Below are 21873 nucleotides of genomic sequence, written 5' to 3'. Positions count from 1 at the left end.
ACCAACTACCTCCTGGTAAGGTTCTTCAACCTTAGTCTATCACCTCCTCTCGCCAAACAAAAAAAAAAGTAACCCATGTCCATTTCCATTGTTTCACTAGTACAAAAACTATTTTTTTGGTGGGTATAAATTGATTTCTACTAGCACCAGTTTTTAACCGCTAGTATAAAAGGCTAGTGAAAATAGGATATTTCCACTGGCGATGACCTTACCATTGGTAGAAATACATTTTTACTGTCAGTTCGGTTAAGTCACCCACCAACACTAGGTAAATGCCACCGACTTGGCAATGAGAATCATATTCTCATTTCTGGGTAGATGTTTGGCCTGACAGTGACCCGACAGTGTGATATCTCCTTACACTGCTGGGTTTGGAAAACGACAGTGATAGGGAAGTCTATCACTGCCGGTTACCCTGTGCCGGGTCTGATTTCAGCGTTAATATCGGGTATGGATTTGGCATTGATCTATAGATCTACAGTAGTAATTGTTACCTTTGACATCTTGCTATAAAAAGTAATGTCAACGGTGCCATTACTTTATCTATGTAGTAAGATATAAGAGCCGGTGGTGCATTATATAGCTCGGTTAGTGGTGTCAACTTAGCAGGTCACTACTACTTGTGATTGACTAAAAACAATTGAAACCATTAGGTTCGGACTTACTTTCACACAGGAAAACTAGATTATATTAAACGATGCATTTGATGCAAGAAGATTACAAATAAGAACGAGAAAATCATCCTCAGCACAATGCATGCAAATGTACAGACAGAATGTACGTGTGCCGGCAGCTGGTCTGTCATGTACGCATACATACACGATGAACGTGACAAGTGGACTAGCTAACAAGCTAAGCTATGGTGTGGCCGCCGTCGATGCAGATGACTTGGCCGGTCATGTAGGAAGCCGCCGGCATGCAGAGAAATGCCACCATGGACGCCACCTCCTCCGGCTCGCCATCTCCTTCTTCACCAGCTCCGGGTCTATCGTCTTCTGCTCATCAATCCAAAATAAATCAATCATCCCATGAGGTCATATATAATCATGTAATAATAACATTTATAGCTTTTAGTTGAAAAGATTAACATACAAAAATATGCATAGGAAGGAGCTGACTGAGATTAAAATTAAAGCTTACATCACTGCTGATGTCAGTCCTGATGCCCCCAGGCGCGACGCAGTTGACGCGGATGCTGTCGCTGGCCCACTCCGTGGCGAGGCTCCGAGTGAGCTGGTTCATGGCGCCCTTGGTCATGGAGTAAACGGCGAGCGCCGGGAGCCCGATGAAGCTAGCGATGGAGGAGATGTTAACAACGCTACCACCACCGCCGGCGGCGGCGAGGAGTGGGTGCGCGAGCTGGCTGAGGTGGAAGCACGACTCGAGGTTGGTCGCCATGATCCTCGAGTAGTCCTCGCCGGTGCACTCCAGCGTGTCCTTGAACATCGACTGCCCCGCGTTGTTCACGAGGATGTCGAGCCTGCCGCCGGAGGTGGCCCTCACGGTTGCCATGAGGTCCTCCCGGTCGCCACGCACGGACACGTCGCAGACGGAGACGGTGACCTGCAGCCCCTTCTCCTCCCACCGCCGGCGGCACTCCTCCAGCTCCGCCGCGTTCCGTGAGCACGTGTGCACCAGCGCGCCGAACCCCGCTAGCTCCTCAACGATCGCGTGCCTGCCATGCATGTTAATGTAATGTAAGTGAACTCGTACAAACGTACTAGTAGATCCCAATCAAGAGATCATCAGAGCACGTAATGTACCCTATGCCCTTGCTGCCGCCGGTGACAAGCGCCGTCGCACTGGCGAGGTTCCACCGCGCCGCCCTGCTCATGCGCGCAGCCACCATCTTCTTCCTCTCAATCTCTTGACTTGTATAAATGTATAATGTACGAAAGATCAGAATTAGAGTGATCGTCGATGGATGTAGAGTGCAAATGGGATGGATGAGATGCTACTCCACATCCATGCAGCATGTATTTATAGTGATCTGACCGGATGGCACCTCCATTGAAATGTGCAGTTGCGCACTAAGCAGAGCTGCGCTGACTTTGAATAAACTAGGGTAAGACCATGTTTTAGTCATCCGACGGCCGGGACAGATACGGCGCACAAGAAGACGGCCGCCCACCCACTGCTGGTTTATTCCAAGCATCCGTCCAGAGAACAAAATATTTATAAATTTGTATAAATTCCACTGCCGTTGAACCTGTCATGCGTACGTGTCAAACTGTCTGAAGTTGTTGACATGAGCAACGAGCAGCCAATGACTTCCCTGATTAATAAAAAAATATTCTTAGGGTTTACTTATGGGGGCAGTCCAAAACAACCATATTTATAAATCTATTAACAGAGGGTTTAGTTAGGGCCTATTTATGATCCACTTTAGGTTTTGCAGCTATGCTCCCAGTTTGACAAACCAAACATGCCAACTGAAAGAACTCTTCTCTAGCAACAAAGGTGGACGGACCTTAACTCCATGTTTTTTTGAACTCCTCGAGGGTACTACAAAACAGGCTATTCATATCTCCAAAAACAGGCACCCACCTTCCCTCCAGCTCTCTCTTCTATCTACAAACGTGCACTACAGGATTCTGGTTCTTTGCCGAGTGCAGGCCGCACTCAGCAAAGCCCGCTCTACACTCGGCAAACGCTTTGCCGAGTGCCGCACTCGGCAAGAGCACTCGGCAAAGATTTAGTCAGCAAAGAATTATTTGCCGAGTGCCACCTGTCTGGCACTCGGCAAAGCCTTTGTCGAGTGCCATGTCAGCACTTGGCAAAGTTAACGTCCACCGTCATCTACCGGTTTCTTTGCCGAGTGCTGACGTGGCAGGCACTCGGAAAAGAGTTTTAAATTTTTTAAAAAAATAATATTTGCCGAGTGCCGGTCTGACAGACACTCGGCAAAGTAATTTTTTTTGAAACAATCTTTGCCGAGTGCTGACACTCGGCAAACTTATTGTCACTTTGCCGAGTGCCTGTCAGCACTCGGCAAAGCTGTTGTGCTAGGAAAAACTTCCCCAGCATTGCCGAGTGTTTGCACTCGGCAAATCTGGGTAAATTTTTTTTCAGTTTTTTTCACATTCCATCCATGCAATATCACATATATTCAACACACATATATATCACATTCCATTCATACAATTCAACACAAATCCATCCACAAGTTCATCCGTAACAAATCCATCCATCCATCACAAGTACATCCATACAAATCCATCACTAGTCCAACATAACCCTCACAGAAGCCAATCCATCACTAGTCCAACATAACCATCACAAGTCCAAAAGTGAAATGAGAGGTACCTACTGCGTCCCTTGGTCCCCATGGCCCCCAGAGTGTGAAGAGCTCCCAGATGGCCACGAAGGCCACCCTTGCTGTGGAGGGCCACCCTAGAACGTCCACCCAGGCGGCGGAAGATGGCCGCCTGTCCACCCGGAGTACCCGTGCTGCGTAGACGGAGGAACGGCACCTGGCCACGTGTACTGTGGAGTCGGGCCAACCGTGCCAACCGGCCACCCGTGCTGTGGAGAAGGGCCACCTGGAGGAGTCAGGTTCGAACCCGCCGACTGTGCCTGCACAAAGGAGAAGCGATCTCATTAGTACCTGCAGGATGGCCGCACAAGCTAAAGCAATAAACAACCATATATACTCACCGGAGTCCCTGTAGGACTAGGAGCAGGGGGGTGGAGCGAACAGCGAGGGAGGCAACGGAGGCAGGACCAAACCCGGGATCTGAAGGCCCTGAAAGTAGGCCGCCACGTCCTGCAGCTGACGCGTCGAGTGCTGCTGGACAGCCTCCAGCTGCCGCAGATGGGCCTCCGCCTAGACCATCTGCTAGGCCTGCAACTCTGCCAGCTGGGCCTGCAATATTACACCCGCGCGGTTTAAACAATGCAAAGGCCAGGTACTTGTGTAAAACCAGTGAACGACGAATAAAAATGTACTTACCTAAAATGCTGCCATCATCTGCGTGGAGCTCGGCTGCCGAGGTGCTATGGGGATGTTGGAGGAGCTCGTGCTGGTTTGTCGAATCTGGCTTAGTCTGGGAACAAAGGACGACTCGATTGCGTTGTTGGCCATCCAGTACCGGCCGTGCTGCTTCCCTCCTCCCAACCTCATCACGAGGTTCGTATCCAGGGGTTGGGTGGCCGGATCGAAGTCCTCCCCATGGCTCGTGTGAGCCGCCGAGGTGTACTCGGCAAGCTTGGGGTAGACGCTTGCGTTGGTGTACGCGTCGGCCCCGTCCTCCGGGTTGTAGACGTTGTCCGCCGCTGTCGCTGGGCCCTTGTGAGCCAGGGCGTACCCCATGAACTCGTTGATTTCCTGGCCACCATGCGACTGGGACTGCGAGGAAAACACAAAGATGATTACAAGTAATGACAATTGAGCGCTAGAATAAATAAATAAATAGATCAACAGAAGCGAACCCATCTTTCCATGTAGACTGGGAGGGGCCGGTTCCCTTGGTGGTGTGACGGCCCTTTCATCTCCAGGTGGCACCTCCGACGGCTTCTGCGCTGAGTGTACGTGTCCTCCGAGACCCACATGTTCACGATGTCCACCCAGCAGTCTTTGTACTTGGAGCACCAAGCAGGACACATCTGCATGACATCAAGTATTTGACATGTCAGAAGATGAATTGAAGCCTACTTATTTTTCATGGAAGGAATCAGAATGAATGTTTCCTACTTACCTGGAGGTACTGCTCCCTAGTGAGGTCGGTCTCCCTCTGGAGCATCATCTGCCTGGCTTCCCTCTTCCTCACCACCCGGCCAGCACGTCGGCGTTGTAGGTGATGATGCACTGGATACGCCCCTCGTGGTACAGGTCCTTAAGTCGCTCTCTGCAGACCTTGTCCTGCACTCGCGCCGCCTCGGCCTGTTTCCCATCCTCTCACGTGAAGTAGTCCTGCATACAGACATCTTGTATCATTTCATTATTTCAAGAACGTCCAACGAATGCGTAGTATTGAGCAATGTGGTGCGATGAAGACTCACCCAGAACTCCCTCTTGATCCTCGTCGCAAGGGTGCCGTGGTCGGGGTCCACGACGCTGGCGAAGTGCTCCCATGACTAGGGCGGCCCTGTCACCCCGGCGTGGGTGACCCTGCCAGGGTAGTGCTTCCGAAGCAGGAGGCTCTGGATGCCATTGACATGGCGTGCATTGCCCCCTCCGCTCACCATCGTCCAGTTACTGCACCAGTCATTAAGAAGAATTGTTAGTCTGAAGTACGATTTTCAACATGTCATATGAACAAGTAGTGAAAACAGCAATGGTTACTTACTTGTCACCGCAGGGTCGAATCACCGGGCGACGGGAAGGCGCGAGCAGTGCTGAAGGGAGGGACGAGAGCCCGCACGAGTAGACCTTGTTCGAACCTGAGGAAGGCATCTCCCCTGGTGTCGCCTCGCCCCCGTGGTCCGAGTCCGACGAGGAAGAGGAACTGCCGGTCCGAGTCACATGTGGGGATGTACTGGTTTGTGAACATCGTACGTGCAACGTGCTCAAAACTTTTTGAAATTTTGACCACAGCATACGCATACGATATCATGACATCTCGACAAGTTTTGCGATTTTCGGAATTCGTTTGCATTTTTTAGAATTAAAAAACCGCCCGCACGGAAGATGGTGGCATTGCTCCGTGCGCACGTTGATCGAAATTTTGGGTCAGTTCATGGATTTGGCCTAACTTTACACTCAAAAACAAGAATATCATTTTTTGAATCATTCAAATCGAATATTCGATGCACCCGCAGTTCAAACCTACATTTTCCGGAAAAATTCAACAAATCGAAATAAAGTGAAAAATATAGCAAAATGTACTAAAAATGTGCCAAATTTGAACATGTTGATCATGGTACTGTAGGAATGCTTCAAAAAAAAACTGGCGGCCAAAACCAAAAAAAAAAATTATTTGCCGAGTGCTAGGTCTGGCACTCGGCAAAGAGGTCCTTTGCTGAGTGCCGACCACGTGGCACTCGACAAAGGCGAGCCGGCCTGGTGGCCCCCGAGCTGGCCACGTGGCAGGTCTTTGCCGAGTGCCTAACGGCAGGCACTCGGCAAAGGTGGCGGCCATGGATGCCGTTTGCCCCTGGCACTCTTTGCCGAGTGCCCATGTTTGCCGAGAGCCCGGCACTCGGCAAAGAACTAATTTGCCGAGTGCCTGAGTTCGCCGAGAGTCAGGCACTCGGCAAATCGTCCTTTGCCGAGTGCTGGGTTTGGCGCTCGGCAAAGTGGATCTTTGCCGAGTGCCCGAGTTTTGCCTCTCGGCAAACCTCTACGCACTCGGCAAAGATCCAGTTTCCTGTAGTGGTGTCTCTCACCTGGTCTCTCACTTCTTTTTACCTCCCGGCCCTACCCTCCATCTTCATGCGGAGGTGCGGCAATATTACACTGAGCAACGAGGATCGAGTGACAACATGGCACTTCCAGACGGTGGCCGCAAATTGGCCACCTGCCTATGAAATCAACGCCCCTTGTCATGGCAATAACCAAAGTCATCGCAGATAACAAGATCCTAACACAAAATCATCTGATTTCATCGATACTTTTATTTGTTGTAAACCCTAAACAAACTAAATCTAAAAAGTATTGTAAAAGAAAAATGAGTCCACACTCCCTTTTTGTCCCCAGCAGACTCACCAGAGAGGAATACGTCGAGTGGCCCTAGACGGCGCAGTGGTGGTGGGCTGGTTGTTAACCCTATGTTAATCACTTGGGATCGACGTAACAAATTAGTACATGCCACATAGACACAAAGCTTATTCATTTCACCTACTTATAGTTAAACGATGATTTGTCCTGATACTTCTATTCCAAATTTTATGTGTTAAAGATTAAGATTAGAATTTGTATGGATGCCATCGTGCACCCAATTTTTTTCATTGCGGTTTAACAATGCAAACTCCAAGGGCGCAACACGTCGTCACCGCCAACCACACGCTTACAAAAAAAAGGCACTATCCAAGTAAACGAAAGATTTGTTAATAATAGGAGTTGACTTTACCAGCTAATGTCAGAGTTTCCAACATACATAATGCACAATCAACTGAATATGCAAAGGTAAGCAAAGAACATATTCATATTTATAACTAAATAAATAGGCAAAGCTAGGGACAAGAAAAATGTGTACCCTCTACCAAATGTCCATTGAATCACCTGCAACTTAATTCAGTTTATATATATATATATATATATACCAGAAAATCACCATATTCCTTTATTTGTACCCGTTTTTTGGGGCTTTGCCATACTTTTCTTAACAAAGATAGGTTTAGTAACAAAACGAGGTTATGTTTACCCCATTTATTTCGAAGATCTATTGGGTTGTGAATCTTGAGACCGCAATATGCATGCCAAAAAATATATAATACCCTATGCCCTTATAATAAAATATTATGAATAGTTAAATTGAAACGAGGATCCGCTTGGCTGTCCATATCAGGCTACCAGCGAAATACTTCGCTGGGTACTTATTTACAACAAATTTTCAAATATCTCGAGAATCAAACTATGATTGCCCGGTAAGTTAACTAAGCAACTTGGGTCAAATGATCCAGACTTTTACTGCCCATCAGGAAATATGGATAAGAAAACTATAATTTATACCGATTAACTAAAAATTAGTCCAAATTAGTTATGGTTAGCTAGCTTGTTTTTTTCAACTGTGTTGGCTAGCTAGTTGCTAACAACTAGTTGACACTTGGCCAAAAGATTAGCCACCAATTAGCTCTACTCTTTGAATGCACTATAGCTAATTTTTTAGCTGGCTAGTAATTAGCTCATGTATCAAAACATGCCCTGCAAAATGGTTAAGATATGTGTGCTTATGCAACAAGTTCTTTGTAGGTTTTACCTCATTCTTGGAATAGACATTAGTGTGTATATTTTTAATGACAGCGGACAGGGATTTGAATTGTAAATTGGTCTGTCATTGCAAAACATCAACAATTAATTAACGATTGAAAATTCTCTGCAGACAACGGTTAACTAAAGCATTGCATATAAGAAAGTGAACAAAAAAAACAATTCTCTGAGTGCCGTCCACATACCACTCCTCCCTTGTTAGTTTGATATACACACGCTACACACTACTACAGTCGTGATTTTAGGGGCGGCTGCTGAGCCAGTAGGGCGGTTGGGCCAGCCACTCCTATCAAAGCATCTGTACAAATGGTGGATTTTTAGAGGCGGCTCCCCCAAAAACAAGGTTTTTAGAGGCGGCTAAAAAACGAGAACCACCTCTACAAAACGATTGAAAATAACTAAATAATGGTGGCTAGCCGCGGTCGACCAGCCGGGCCAACGCCCGGCCGTCCAAAACCGCGCTGCTCGGCGGGGACCGCCGCCACGCCACCAGCCGCGGTCGACCAGCTGCTCCACGCCCCACCTTCCGAAACCCTGCTGCTCGCTAGGACCAACGCTGCGTGGCTGGCCACCCACTGCGGTAGCGTCGGGTCACCACACTTGTTGCCGCGCGGCCAGGTCTGCAGCGGGGCCGCCGCCCGCTACTGCTGGCCTGGCCCTCATCGGGGTCACTGCCGCCGCGCCAACATCGGGCGCCGCCAGCACCAACGCTAGCCTCACCCGCGTCGGTGCCGCCACCGACGAGATGCAAGAGGTCGCACTGGGCCATGCTTGTGCTTCCCCAGAGGCCTCCCCGGGTACGCTGTGCGAGCCACCACGCCTCACCGAATCTTTGGCTGCCGTGGTCCGCGCCGGTTCCGCCGCCACCGAGGAGATCGCACGCAGGGTCTGCCAGTGCCGCCGTAGTGGCCTGCCGGGGAGAATCGGCCGTGCGGGTAGCATGGGGATGCGGCCGCACCGGGAGCCTGCCATGTTGATGGAGACGACGACGCCCACGGCGATGGAGAGCACCGGCAGCCGGCCGCATTGCCTCTCTGCTGCTATGTCGCTTGTTTGGGGTGGAAATGTGTGAGTGGATGTAGAGGAGGAGAGATGGCGTGTGGGTGGGACAAAACTTTTGAGTAGTTAGTGCATGCGGCGCTCCATGCCTTTGTTTTGAAACTGACAAGGCCTGCCTCCTTTGCTTTTGACTGCCAATACTTTGAACCCCGAGAGCGCGTCCTCCACCACGTATTCAAGTCACGGGCGCGGGCCGATATTTTGTGTGGGAAACTACACCCAAAACTTTAGAGGAGCGGTCCATTTGTAGGGGCGGCTTGTCCTACAGGTTATAGGCACGTACATTTTAAGGGTGGCTGGTGATTGGCCGCCCCTACAAAAGAAAATATGCCATTGCTACAAAAATCATCTGTGTAGTAGGGATATCTGACGAGAAGAACTTAAGAAATAAAGCCAAATGCATGCAGCGTTGACTTAATAAGCCGGCCATCAGTTGATTTGCCAGTGTCAATGCATCTCAAAATAATGGTACTTATGTCGGCAAAAAGACGACCACTCTACATAGACAAAGAACTCTATAATATAAGTGGGTGTTTGGATCCGGTGATTAATGTTTAGGAGGTGTCACATGGGCTGTTCGGATACTAATAAAAAATAAATTACAGAATCCGTCAGTAATCCATGAGATGAATTTATTAAGACTAATTAGTCCATCATTAGCACATGTTACTGTAGCACCACATTGTCAAATCATGGACTAATTAGGCTTAAAAAATTCATCTCGCAAAATAGTCTCAATATGTGCATTTAGTTTCGTAATTAGTTTACATTTAATACTCCATGTATGTGTCAAACATCCGATAGAACAGCGACTAAAAGTTTAGGAGGATGAACCTAACACCCCTATGTATAACATGGCAGGGCGATTGCTAGCTCCGCCGTCAGTATCTTCGGGTGCATTCATCTTTGCAACAAACTCACTTGTCTCCTTGTGGGATGCATGACCAGTGGCCTTCTAGAATGATAGTACTAGGTATAGGTAACTCCCATCATCAATCATTATTGGCTAAATCAGCAGTTACATATCAATAATACTCGTCTTATTGACTAATTTTGTACTAGGGTACAACGGTACAAGTACAAGTAGTGTACTTGCGTATGGGTGTAGATGGCAAATATCTGCTCCGCTTACGCCACTCCAAATGCATAGTTTCGATAGGTATTTTCTATAGCAAAAAAAAAGTGCAACTTAGGCCCGTCTCAGTGGATAGTTTCATTACGTTGTTTCCAAGACTGCCATGTCATATAGAATGAAATGAAACTTTAATGAAACACCCACTCTCAATGCAAGTTCATTCTATGGTTTCATACACATTTTATTCTATGACTTATAGAGGGTTGGTAATCGTGCTAAGAGAGTTTCATCCCCATGAATGTCAATTCTTCTCTCTCTTCATTAAAACATTGCCATGTCATCACAAATGCATATGTGGCGGGCTATTAAACTGCAAATGAAACTCTCACTGAGACTAGCCTTACACTCTCCTGTGTCAAAGTATGATCATGGAGACCGCACCAAGTCAAACTCCATCTTCTAAGTTGAGAGATTGTAGATGTTTCAATGGTTGCTTCCTCATTCAAATCAGTAGCACCATACTCTTTGCTAGAAGATGAATCATTGGCATCAGGAAAGGTTATTGTCCACCATCCAAAGATAGGCGATGAACTGGTTGAGGGAGCGTTGGTGCTAGGAACACTGGTATTCTGAGCAGCTGTCCAGTGGCATGAGCAGTAGGAACATTGGCATCTTGATCATGAGTTACAACAACACGAGTCACAGCATCACCGGTTCTAGGGACACGAATGCCTCGCCAAGAACTAGTTTTCATTAACCGATTCATTCTATGAGATTTGTGGATGGGTTTTGGCTCACCATGGACGATTGGGGCGGACCGCGATCGGAAATAACAAGATCTAGGAGGTAGAGGGAGGGAAGACTTGTGGGAGCACGTGTAGGGATAGGGCGTACAAAGTTAGTGGCGGGGAGGCCAAGCAATCAGGCTCACACAATACTCCCCTACGTGGGCGAGCGCGGGGGAATGTTTTCTCAAGAGGCAATGGTTTTCTCTTCAATAAATAATCTGCCACATTATTAAATTTTCTCTTCAATAAATAATCTACCACATCAGTAAATTATTTTTCTAAGAGTGCAATTAATATCTATAAGAACTTTTTTGAGAACGTGCTTAGCACGTGTTTCATTAAGAAGAAGTTTAGAAGCTTACACGTCCTATATCACGTCACAGTGAGATGCTATTAGTGATGGGGTTGAATACAAATAAAAGGCACCGTAGGGCGGTGGAACGCACACTGGTTTGATTAACTAAGAAACTAATTGTGCGACCAAAGAGCTGGGTCAGCGCTGCCCACTAGGCATGCTCAATCTGACAGGGGCAGCACTCCGCCCATGCGCGTTCCAGCCATCGCAAACAACTCACGCATGGCAGCCTACATGGAGGCAGAAAGCAGCCCAGCAAACATTTCATGGAACTTCGCCGCAATGGCCGCATCCGGTGTCTACGACCCATTGGCTGGCCTGCATGTCCACTTGTTGAGAAGGACGCGCTTCGCCTGCTTCTCCGGGTTTGGGTCGCGGTGGATGGACTTGGCAGCTAACCTGTCACTGCGCCTAGGGACAAACACGGAGTCGTCAAGACGCGATACAAGCCGGCGCGGGGGGATGCCATCAGCGATTCATCCAATGGCAGCTTCAGGGATGTGATAAAGCCCTACAAGGAGGCCGTGGGCACTGTAGGTGATCCGACAGTCGCTGCTGTTAGCTAAGCGCTCAGGGTCGCTACTTGGGCCACATCATCACCCACAGGCACGACTGCAGAGGGCGTAGAAGTTGATCGCTAGACAGCAGGGCTCAGCAGCGCATCGCACGGTGCAGGAGCGACTGACAGTGGTGCCAGGGTAGAATTCTTGTCTGCCTCCACCAATGTGGCGACATGAGAAAGAAGCAATCGGAACAGCATGTTCATTGTTTTCCTCGTCACAGCGCAATTCCTCTAGATCCTTGGCCACAGGTTGTAGTGCATCCTCTAGCCCAACACTACTGGAAACTCGAATACTTCTGTGCGTGTTGATTTTTTCCGTGCGTGTTTCTCAAAACACACAGAAAAATTGTAATTTTTCTGTCGGTTTCAAAAAATCCCCACAGAAATATATAAAAACCGACAGAATAATTGAGTTATTTTTCTGTGCGTGACAATACACACAGAAAAACAGTGAACACCCACAGAGAAATAGCAATTATTCTGTGGGTTTTTAACTCACAGAAAAAGACACAGGCACAGTGGCGCGGTATAGAATAGAAAAGAGAGTGAAAAAAAACGAAAACAAAAACACCCTAAAACTAAATCGTCCCGCGGCCGCCACCGACGCTATCCCAAACGCGCCGCGCCACCGAGGCCGAACTCCGCAGAGCCTCCAAGTCCGCCGCTCCTGGCTCCAAGTCCGCCGCTCGCCGCACAAGACCACCCCCATCTGCACATTCGCCGCTCGCCGCCCGCCGCTAGGCACCACAGCTCTATGGCCGCCGCTCGCTGCCCTAGGTCCACTGTCGCCTAGATCTGCCTCCAGCCCATCGACGGCCGTAGCCACCAGCCCGCCGGCGGCCGTAGCCCCTGGTCTCCCTCCCGTCCAGCGCACATCCCGGCGCGCCGCCCTAGATCTGCCTCTTCGCGGCCGGCCCTCTCGGCGCGGCCCCTCCCGTGGCGCCGCCCCAGGTTCACCTCTCCGCGGCTGGCGCTCTCGGCGCGGCCCCTCCTGTGCGCTGTCGGCCACCACCCCAGCCCGCCGACAGACATCGCCCCTTCCAGCACGACCCCTCCCGTGCGCTTCCCCAGGCCCGCTGCCGGGCGAGGCTTGTGCCAGATTTGCCGGCGACGCACCTGCACGCGACCTCCCTGCGACATATCCGCCGGTAAATTGTTGCGCATCATCTGATCTTATTATTTGGTAGTGTTCATATGTGTTCGACAAATGGTTGCCAAATGGTTGCCTTTACCATTCAATACTTTGCGTCTTGTGGATTCTGATGTACTGTACTGTGCCAAATATGTTTCATGGTTGAAGATATTATGGGTTCGTGTTCCTATAATGTTTGTGCAGTCAAATGCTTCTCTAATAATAGCTTACCAAATTGTTGCCCCGTAGCTTTTTGTGGCCCATCTTTGATGTTGTTATCCCAGGAATAGGATGCAGGGGGGGGGGGGAATTCAACTAACCCCTAGATCATTTTCTCTAGAGATTACAGAAAAGGTCTCCCTTTGTTGCATGTGTGGCATTTGAGATTAACCTATGTCCCTCACATGATGAGGATGCTCTGCTCTAAAATTTTGTAAATGCTTGTTACTTTGGTTCCTTTGCAATGGATCTGGACCAGGGTTTGGCCCTGGAACTATAAAATAAAAACAGAAAACATGTACCTTGGTTATCACGTAGACATCCACGTTGCTTCCACTACCCAAGTCATTGAAGATACCTGCGCATATTGCTTCCGACACCAGTTGTATTCCCTCTTCCCTCTAGAATATATAATATTGATATTTTCATGACATGTACCTATTCAGTACCTATAGGCAGCATATCAGCCATAGTGGCCTCACTAATAGCATGAATTTTTTTTACTGGAAATTCTAATCTCATGTCCCTGATGTACTGCAGTAAAGATTTTGGGCTAAACAAGGACTGAAGGTTCCTGTTGGAGGTAGACAGTGAAGAGTTGTTGAGTACCTGTGAGACTCAAGGTACACTTCTTTGTTCACTAGTTTTATTTGTTGTATGACGATGTTGTTATTCTACATTTTATTTGTGTGCCCACTTGTCTGAGTTTGGAATGTCTGTCCTTGCACCAAAAATAATTGAGCTTCCTTTGTTGTGATATCTAATATATTAATATTTGAAACAGAACTAGTTAATATGTCAAGCCGAACATGGATGTATAATGGTTGGCAACGTGGCAAAGCTCCCTCAAATGAATGGATTGATGGAACCAATGAATTCTTGAATAGTTCATTTTCAATTCCTGGCGTAGCTGAAAATGATACTATTAAGTGTCCTTGTGCACAATGTCGGAACTACTTTAGGCATATAAGATACACTATAGAGATGCATTTGTGTAGGCATGGTTTTAAGGAAGACTATGAAACTTGGACTGAGCATGGTGAGGGGCTGATTTCACATGATGGATATGATGGTGTGGGAAATAGAGAGGGCACTGATGAAGTTGATCAGATGGATCAAATGTTGGTTGAGCTTGCTGGGCACCATCCACCTATACTGTACGGTTCTAGGGTGTATACTACTTCGAGTGATGTTGAGTTTACTTGAAGATATTACTGCCCCCCCTAAAGATAAAAAAGGGGGCCATATCTCACCTAATCCTATGTAGGAATTCTTCTTTTTTGTAGTATATGCCTCTGGGTTCTCAATGAGCCTATTTTGTTCCTTAGGGGTTTTCTTTTAGCTCTTGGGCTTGTCCTGTCCTGAACCTGGTTTGTGCTGTACAGCTTTCAAGATGTACATTTCCTTGCTAAGCTGACATGTGTCTAACTATATGTGGTCCTAGTTAATCTTTGTACTTCCTCTGTTTTTTTAATATATGACATTTGGAAGAAGCTAACTAAACTGCCTTGCTGGTGATGTGCCTTTCCTCTTGGTGAATTGCTGTTTGAAAGGTTGCTGGTGGCTTTCTGGCTTGCTGTAGTCATATATCTGTGCACATAACATTGGATAGGGATAAGCAAAACCAACCATTTCAACAGTAGCCTTAATATCACTTATTCATTATTTTATTGCCTTAATATCAGTCTGGTTAAGACTGAGCGGTACCAGAGGTACATCTATGCTTCAGCTGATGCTGCAGTGCCATCTAGCGATGAGATGCAGGTGTGAGGACTATCCATTTTACTACTATTGCAACATTTATAGGTGATACTACTTTTATATCATGTGTCCCTCTCGTAACTACCTGATTTTACTAACATTGTTCAAGTTCTGAAACTATACACATCAGGTTAATGATTTCTTCAAACATGATCAATTGTTACCGACAAATAATACCTTTCATAATAAGAAAACTATTGGTTTATTATTGTTCTATAATTATTATCATTCATTTCTCGTGAAAACACTTTATCATCAACCTGTGCATTTCTATTTCAATATTTCATTTCTGAAGCAATGATTTCCATGAAAATAGATTCAGTATAAAACTAGGCACTAGTGAAACCCTAGCTCTCAACTTATTTAATTTGGATGTACAAGAGCTACTGTTAGTTTGGACACTTTTTGCTCCAATCCTTAGGATGGCACAAATAAGTCAAATGCGCTAGAAAACTGCTGTTGTTTTAATGCATAGAGTCTTCTTGGAGACCAGTGCACTGATGATCTATCAATTGACGAGTCATGAAAATTTCTGTCTATAGTTGGTAAATCTGAGTAGTTTCAGTTTGTTTGGGTTTTGGACAGCAGGTCTAGAACATATCCTCACAAAAATAAGGACGAACCATGAGAAACATTGAAACAAATTGCAATACTTGATATAGCAATTGAAGAAAAAAAATGAGTATGCACTGTATCAGTCATCAAGTGTGAGGTGCTATGGCCTAGTTCAACAGTTGTATGCTACCCTGTCATGGTGGCAGTGCTTGATCGAGTGTTCCAGCTCATCACAAACAATTTTGTGGAATGTTTCTTCATCCATGTTGTCCATGTTAACATTATTTTTAATTATTCAGTAACTGGCTGGTTGCAAATCCAATGAAGCATCCAGCATCAAATAACCTGGCTGGATATATCTGCATGAAGTCACGCAGGGAGAAATTTATTATTTTAAGAAATTAAATAAAAAATAAACTATGGTAAACTTTACCTGTATCAATTTTCAAAATACTTTTCCAATATAGATGACCAATGCTGTGCAGCTATCATATATAGGCCCCGTCATAGTAACATGCAATTGATAGTAACATGCAATTGTCAGACTCATAGTGCTCGTTTTATGATCTACTAGTAGTAAGATAAATTTCTACATACAGCTATTCTACTGTATGGATTTAACTAAGAACAGTATAAGATTAATACGTCTTACATCTTTTAATGGTGATATTACAGATGGTGCATTATAGAGTACATGCATTATAGAGTACATTAGCCCCATTGTTCGATTCAACAGAGAAGGATTGCTAGTAAAAGCTGTAGTGTTATGACTACTTGCTTCATTGTCGGCCTTCACCTCGTAGCCTCAAGCACATCTCTGCAAGGGATATGCGACCTTTTCAATCTCGTCCTCTGTTGCACTTTCTTCTTTGATTTGATAAGATTTATTAGCTGTCCAAATGGTCTGCTATGGCACTTTCTTCTTTAAGTTCTTGCTGCTTGCTCCATTGGTGTGTGGATTTTAAGCATGGAATCACTGGTACAGAGACGGGCTTTACTCCTGGTGGGAAACCCCCTCTAGTCCCGGTTCCCCACCCGGGAGCAAGCATCCGGGACTAAAGGGGGTCCTTTAGTCCCGGATCAGGAACCGGGACTAAAGGGGGACCTTTAGTCCCGGTGGGTAACACCAACCGGGACTAAAGGTGCCTCCTGACATGCCACGAGGCCGGCACTCTTTAGTCCCGGTTGGTAACCCCAACCGAGACTAAAGGTTTTTTTCCTTTTTTGTTTCTATTTCTATTTTCCTTTTTTTTCTATTTTCACGCTGCTACCAGGTTTTTTTTGTTTCTATTTCTATTTTCCTTTTTTTCTTATTTTTAATTGATGATTCGTTTTGGTTTTTGAATACGCATTCTACGCTGCTAGAATATACGTACGTTTATAATGTTCAACATTTTATATAAACTATAGTACGAAGGACCTTTAGTCAAGGATCAGCGGTACAATCCTGTTCAAGTTCGTGCTGCTTGGTTCAAGAGCTGAGCTTTTAAGTTAGCTTTCACTCTTCTGAGCAAGCGAGGTGGTGCTAATAGGTGGGACTGGCCAGCAATTCCAGCATATTGCGTACTGGGCTGGCCCATCGAGGCTCCTGTAAACGCCCGGGACTAAAAGACCTTTAGTCCCGGCTGATAATACCAGCCGGGACTAAAGGTATACCTTTAGTCCTGGCTCGTAATACCAGCCGGGACTAATTGATTTGGTCGTGTTCAGTTGCATCGGACCAGCCGGGACTAAAGGTCTTCGTTTTCAGTGTCAGCAATAAATGCAAGCAGGTAAATGCAAGCCGGGACTAAAGCTCGTAAATGCAAGCAGGTACAAGTAAAGCACCGGGACTAAAAGTTCAGTGCTGGTCATCAGGTCGTAAATGCAAGCAGGTACAAGTAAAGCACCCGGACTAAAAGTTCAGTGCTGGTCATCAGCTCATAAAGCACGGCAATAAATGCACTAAAACTTAGAGCTTTAGAGCTTAGAGCTTAGAGCATGGCAATAAATGCAACCGGGACAGCACGCTGTCAGTCCCGGCTCAAAAGACTACCGGTTACAGTTTCAAGCTTTAGTCCAGGTTGGTGTTACCAACCGGGACTAAAGGGTCCTTTAGTCCGGGTTGATGTTACCAACCGGGACTAAAGGGTCTACCTTTAGTCCCGGTTGATGTTACCAATCGGGACTAAAGGTTGGAGGACTTTTAGTCCCGGTTGGTGGCTCCAACCAGGAGTAAAGGTCCACCTTTAGTCCCGGTTGGTGTCTCCAAGCGGGACTAAAGGTCCCCTGCCACTGTGCCGAGCGCAGTAGCCGTTGGGCAGGGACCTTTAGTCCCGGTTGGAGACACCAACCGGGACTAAAGGTTTCTCTAGTCCCGGGTGCAAAAAATGCCAGGACTAAAGCCAAATTTCGAAGTGGATCAAAAGTCGTTTCTCTACTAGTGAATAGGAACTGTATATATGCTGTGCTCAATTAAGCTGTTGCCAAAGTACCAAGTGATATATGCTGCTAAGCAAAGCCTATTCTGTTCTTTTGGGGTTTCTTTTTGCTCTTGGGCTTGTCCTGTCCTGAACCTGGTTTGTGCTATACAGCTTTCAAGATGTATATTTTCTTTCGCTAAACTGATATGTATGAAGGGCGGGTTAATGTACAGTATCGTATCTTGTTGGGTCTAGTTAGAACTAGATCTGACCAGTTCAAACTGGGTCTGATTGAAACTTGTTGCTGCTGGGTCTGGTCAAACTGGGTTTGTAACTAGTGCAAACTGAGTTCTAACTGGTTCAAGATCTGGTTGGAACCTATTGCAACTAGTGGTGGACCTGCTGCCATGCTGCTAGCTACCTGCAAGCAAATAGATACAGACAGTAGCTACCTTCAATTTTCAGGAACTGGGTTTCTAACTAGTGCTAGAACTGGGTCTTTGTAGGATGACTACCTTGCTGCTGTTAAGAGGATAGAATGTACAAACGAAGAGGATGGAGACGGTGCAGACATGGAAGTGGATGGGCATGAGGTTGAGCGACAACAATATTTGAATGGAAAGGCGCTATATGATGTGTCTAGTGGTGCCCCGAGAAAGCATGGGCGTCTTGCCATAGCAAATGGTGCGGTTAAGTCTTCAGATGTCAGGGCAGCCGGAAGGGAAATAAGTGTGCGTCCATCAAATTCAGTGACTATGCAAAACATGTCTCGAGAAATGGAAGAGCTACGTCATGCAAATGGAAGGCTGCAACGAGAGAATCGTGAAAAGGACAACGCACTGCAGCAAAACAAAGTTCTTGTAGGCTTGGTACTGGTATGTGCAATGCTCTTGTAAATAATTCACCAATATTATATGTGAATTATCTAATGATTTAAATTTGAAATATATGTGCTTGCAATACACTTGTAGAACCTTTACCAGGAGACAGGAAGGGTTGTACCAGAAGAAGCGTTACGACACTTGTCCGCTACGCAAGCAATTGTGAGTATATCTTCATTCCACCATGAACATGTTTTGTAGCTGTCATATCCATCACTTAGAGATTTTAATATGGAAAGGAAGTAGAAACTGATTAGTATTTTGTGGGGTACTATTCAGAATGTCAACACACAGTGCAGCAATGAGGAAGTGGCCTCATGTTGATTGTTGTATAGCTACTGCAGTGAATTTGCATGGCTATTGCAGTGAGGAAGTGGCCTTATGTTGGTTTGTAATATTTCAGACCTTGATTCTCTTGTTTCTCTTTTTGGCTGTTGCTTCTATCTTTTGGGTACTAGTAATTTAGATGGTTCCTGGCATTATTCAGTTGGTACTGCCTTGTACCTCTAGATAAGGAGGAGATGTTTGGCTACTTGATTTGGAACATGCACATGAGCATTATATTTTTTTGGGAGATGTATTGAAGTGGTAATTAACCTTCAAGGCATCGCAAGCATTATCGACATGTTGCTCTGGCTTATTCTCATATCAGTGATGTCATATGATGTTTTTGCTATGGGGGCATCGGGCTGACATTTGTATGCATGATTGACTTCTCTAGTGGGATGGTAATGTACTTTGATAGATCAATTTAGTACTATGCAAAATTCAGTTCTGGGAAGCACACTGTTGTAGGCTCACATGGGTATATTATCACACAAATCCTAATAGCCTTGTTGTGCATTTCAAGATGAAAGCGTTGTGGATCCTTCACTTTTCTGCATTCCACTTACTGTAACTTTGTTCACATTCAGGCAACTGGGTCTTCTCATGCTGCCTCGGAATCTACCAACAATGCTAATGATGTTGGCCACACCAATGGGGATCTTCATGCTGCAAACGTTGACAACAATCAAGGTTCCGACAACAATGGCGATCATGTATCGATAATATGATGGTTGTGTTTAGTTGCAAGACATGGATGTGATGGTGGTTTCTTCTTTTGTAGAGTTGTGCTTTTGCACATTAACTAGTAGTGGCTCTAATCTGTTAGCTTTAGCTTTAGCTATAATATGACTCAATGATGCATGTTCTTGACTGAGACTTGAACTGTTGAGATGAGATGGTAATGCTTTTGAATGTATCGATGCCGGACCATTTGGACATCATCTATATGTAGCCCGGATGCCATTAATGAATGTGCTGAACATTTGGATCTTTATATGTATGCTATCTATTATGTTGTGATGAAATTACAGTATGGACAGTTCATATTTAATATGTTGTTGCTACTGTTCTCTTTGTATATAATTATTATATCCAATTTGTTGCATGATTAAGGGTTTTTCTATCGGTGGTCTGATATTTTTCTGTGCGTTAAACGAGACCGACAGAAAAATAAAATTTTCCTATGAGTGTGCCTCTACGGCTCTATCGGGACAACATCGACAGAAAAATTATTTTTCTGTCGGGCCGTTCCTTTTTTCTGTGAGGATTAACGCACACAATATTCAAATTTAATCTGGGCTAACTGAATTTTTCTGTGGGTGTTACACCCACAGAAAAATTATTTTTCTGTCGGGCCGTTCCTTTTTTCTGTGAGGATTAACGCACACAATATTTAAATTTAATCTGGGCTAACGGAATTTTTCTGTGCGTGTAACACCCACAGAAAAATTGTTTCTGACGGCGAACGCACAGAACAATTGAATTTTTCTGTCATCATATTTTTGTGGGTATTTTTCTGAGGGTACACCGTCAGAAAAATATTTTTCTGACGGTATTCGTATTTTTCTGTGTGTTTTCGCACACACAGAAAAAAGCGAGTTTCCAGTAGTGCAAGTCGAAAAGCGGAGGGGCGGCATTGTCAACCCCCAGCGCGCCACAGTCCTCGGAGTCCTAGGTTCTCACAAGCCCCCAGCACTCCCAATGAGGCTAGGGCTGCCGCACCCATAGACAGCGACCTAGGGTGTAGAGAGTTGTCCAATTCGACAAGCATAGGGTCGAAGGCTCGGTGCGAAGCCTCGGAGCGACGGTCCACCACAAGCTCTGGCCACCAACGTGCTGCACCCCACCGGTCCACCATGAGCTCACACAAAACGACAACCAAAGATCCCGGCTTTGACATCGTGCCCCACTCATAGGACATGGGGTCCCAAGGGATGTAGCCAACTGGGACATGGTCTCCACGAAGGCGGAATGGAGGGAACTAAACGAGGGGCCCCACTCTGGCTCCAACGACTGCTCGACGTCTCCGCCATCAGCACCTTTGGGGAAGGGACTGCTGGGAGTGGATGGGTGACTTCCTGGTTGTGGGGCACAAGCTGAGCACCCCATGGAGGCCGAGCGAGCAGACGTCGAGTCATCCACGATGTGCAGATTGGACTGTCGCGACGACCTCCTGTGTGGCACCCCATGGCGACGGCTGAACAAAAGCGATAGTGGGGGACCTCGCCTGCCCCCTAGTAGCCGCCACCTGAGAACAATCCCAGGCCCGGTGACCTTCACACCGGGAGTTGAGGCATCATGACAGAGAAGTGCAGGGCGCCTTGACATGGTCGCTTGCTAGGTAGTTGAAGCATTGGCCTATGAGATTCGGAGGGACTGGCCTTGCTGGCCGTGGCAGCACCCGACGGGGCCCGCGACGGCTGCTGTGCACTTGGCGGAAGCGCTCAGCATCCGGATCCACATACATCCTCGCGGGGTGGATGATGAGAGAGGCCAGGAGCCTCTCTAGCATCGGCTCAATGCCTTGTGCAACGTCCATGGTTGCACCAGATCAGCGGGGACGGTGACGCCTGCGCCAACGCTCGCGGCGCCCCAGATCCGCATCGGGGTCAGAGAAGCGACGCCGGGGGTTTCAACGACTCGCATTCCGAGTCTCAGGTGGGCTGGCACACACTGTGCCACAACGCTCATGACCTGGCAAGCCCCACTCGCATTTCCCTCCTAGGAGCAGGAGGACCGCGGAGAGCGCGCTGCAGCTTCCTATGATGAGGCCTCATGGAGCGCCTAGCCATGCAAGGCCCATCCCCGAGAGCGTTAGCCTGGGATGGCACTGGTTCCCTGACTGGAGAAGGTCCCCGCGGCGATAGCTTGTGGACTGCATCGAGGT

The 21873-nt window shown here is 46.8% G+C and overlaps 2 pseudogenes; both read right to left on the bottom strand.

The window, feature by feature from the left end:
• Positions 1-852: 852 nt before the first annotated feature.
• On the bottom strand, positions 853-1849 carry LOC136485908 (tropinone reductase homolog At1g07440-like; annotated as a pseudogene).
• A 2192-nt stretch (positions 1850-4041) lies between these two features.
• On the bottom strand, positions 4042-5395 carry LOC136489860 (uncharacterized; annotated as a pseudogene).
• Positions 5396-21873: the final 16478 nt, after the last annotated feature.

Source organism: Miscanthus floridulus, chromosome 10 (genome assembly GCF_019320115.1).
Source record: "Miscanthus floridulus cultivar M001 chromosome 10, ASM1932011v1, whole genome shotgun sequence".
Lineage (NCBI taxonomy): Eukaryota > Viridiplantae > Streptophyta > Magnoliopsida > Poales > Poaceae > Miscanthus > Miscanthus floridulus.
Note: the sequence above shows the minus strand (reverse complement) of the source record. Positions and strands in the feature narration are given on the sequence as shown.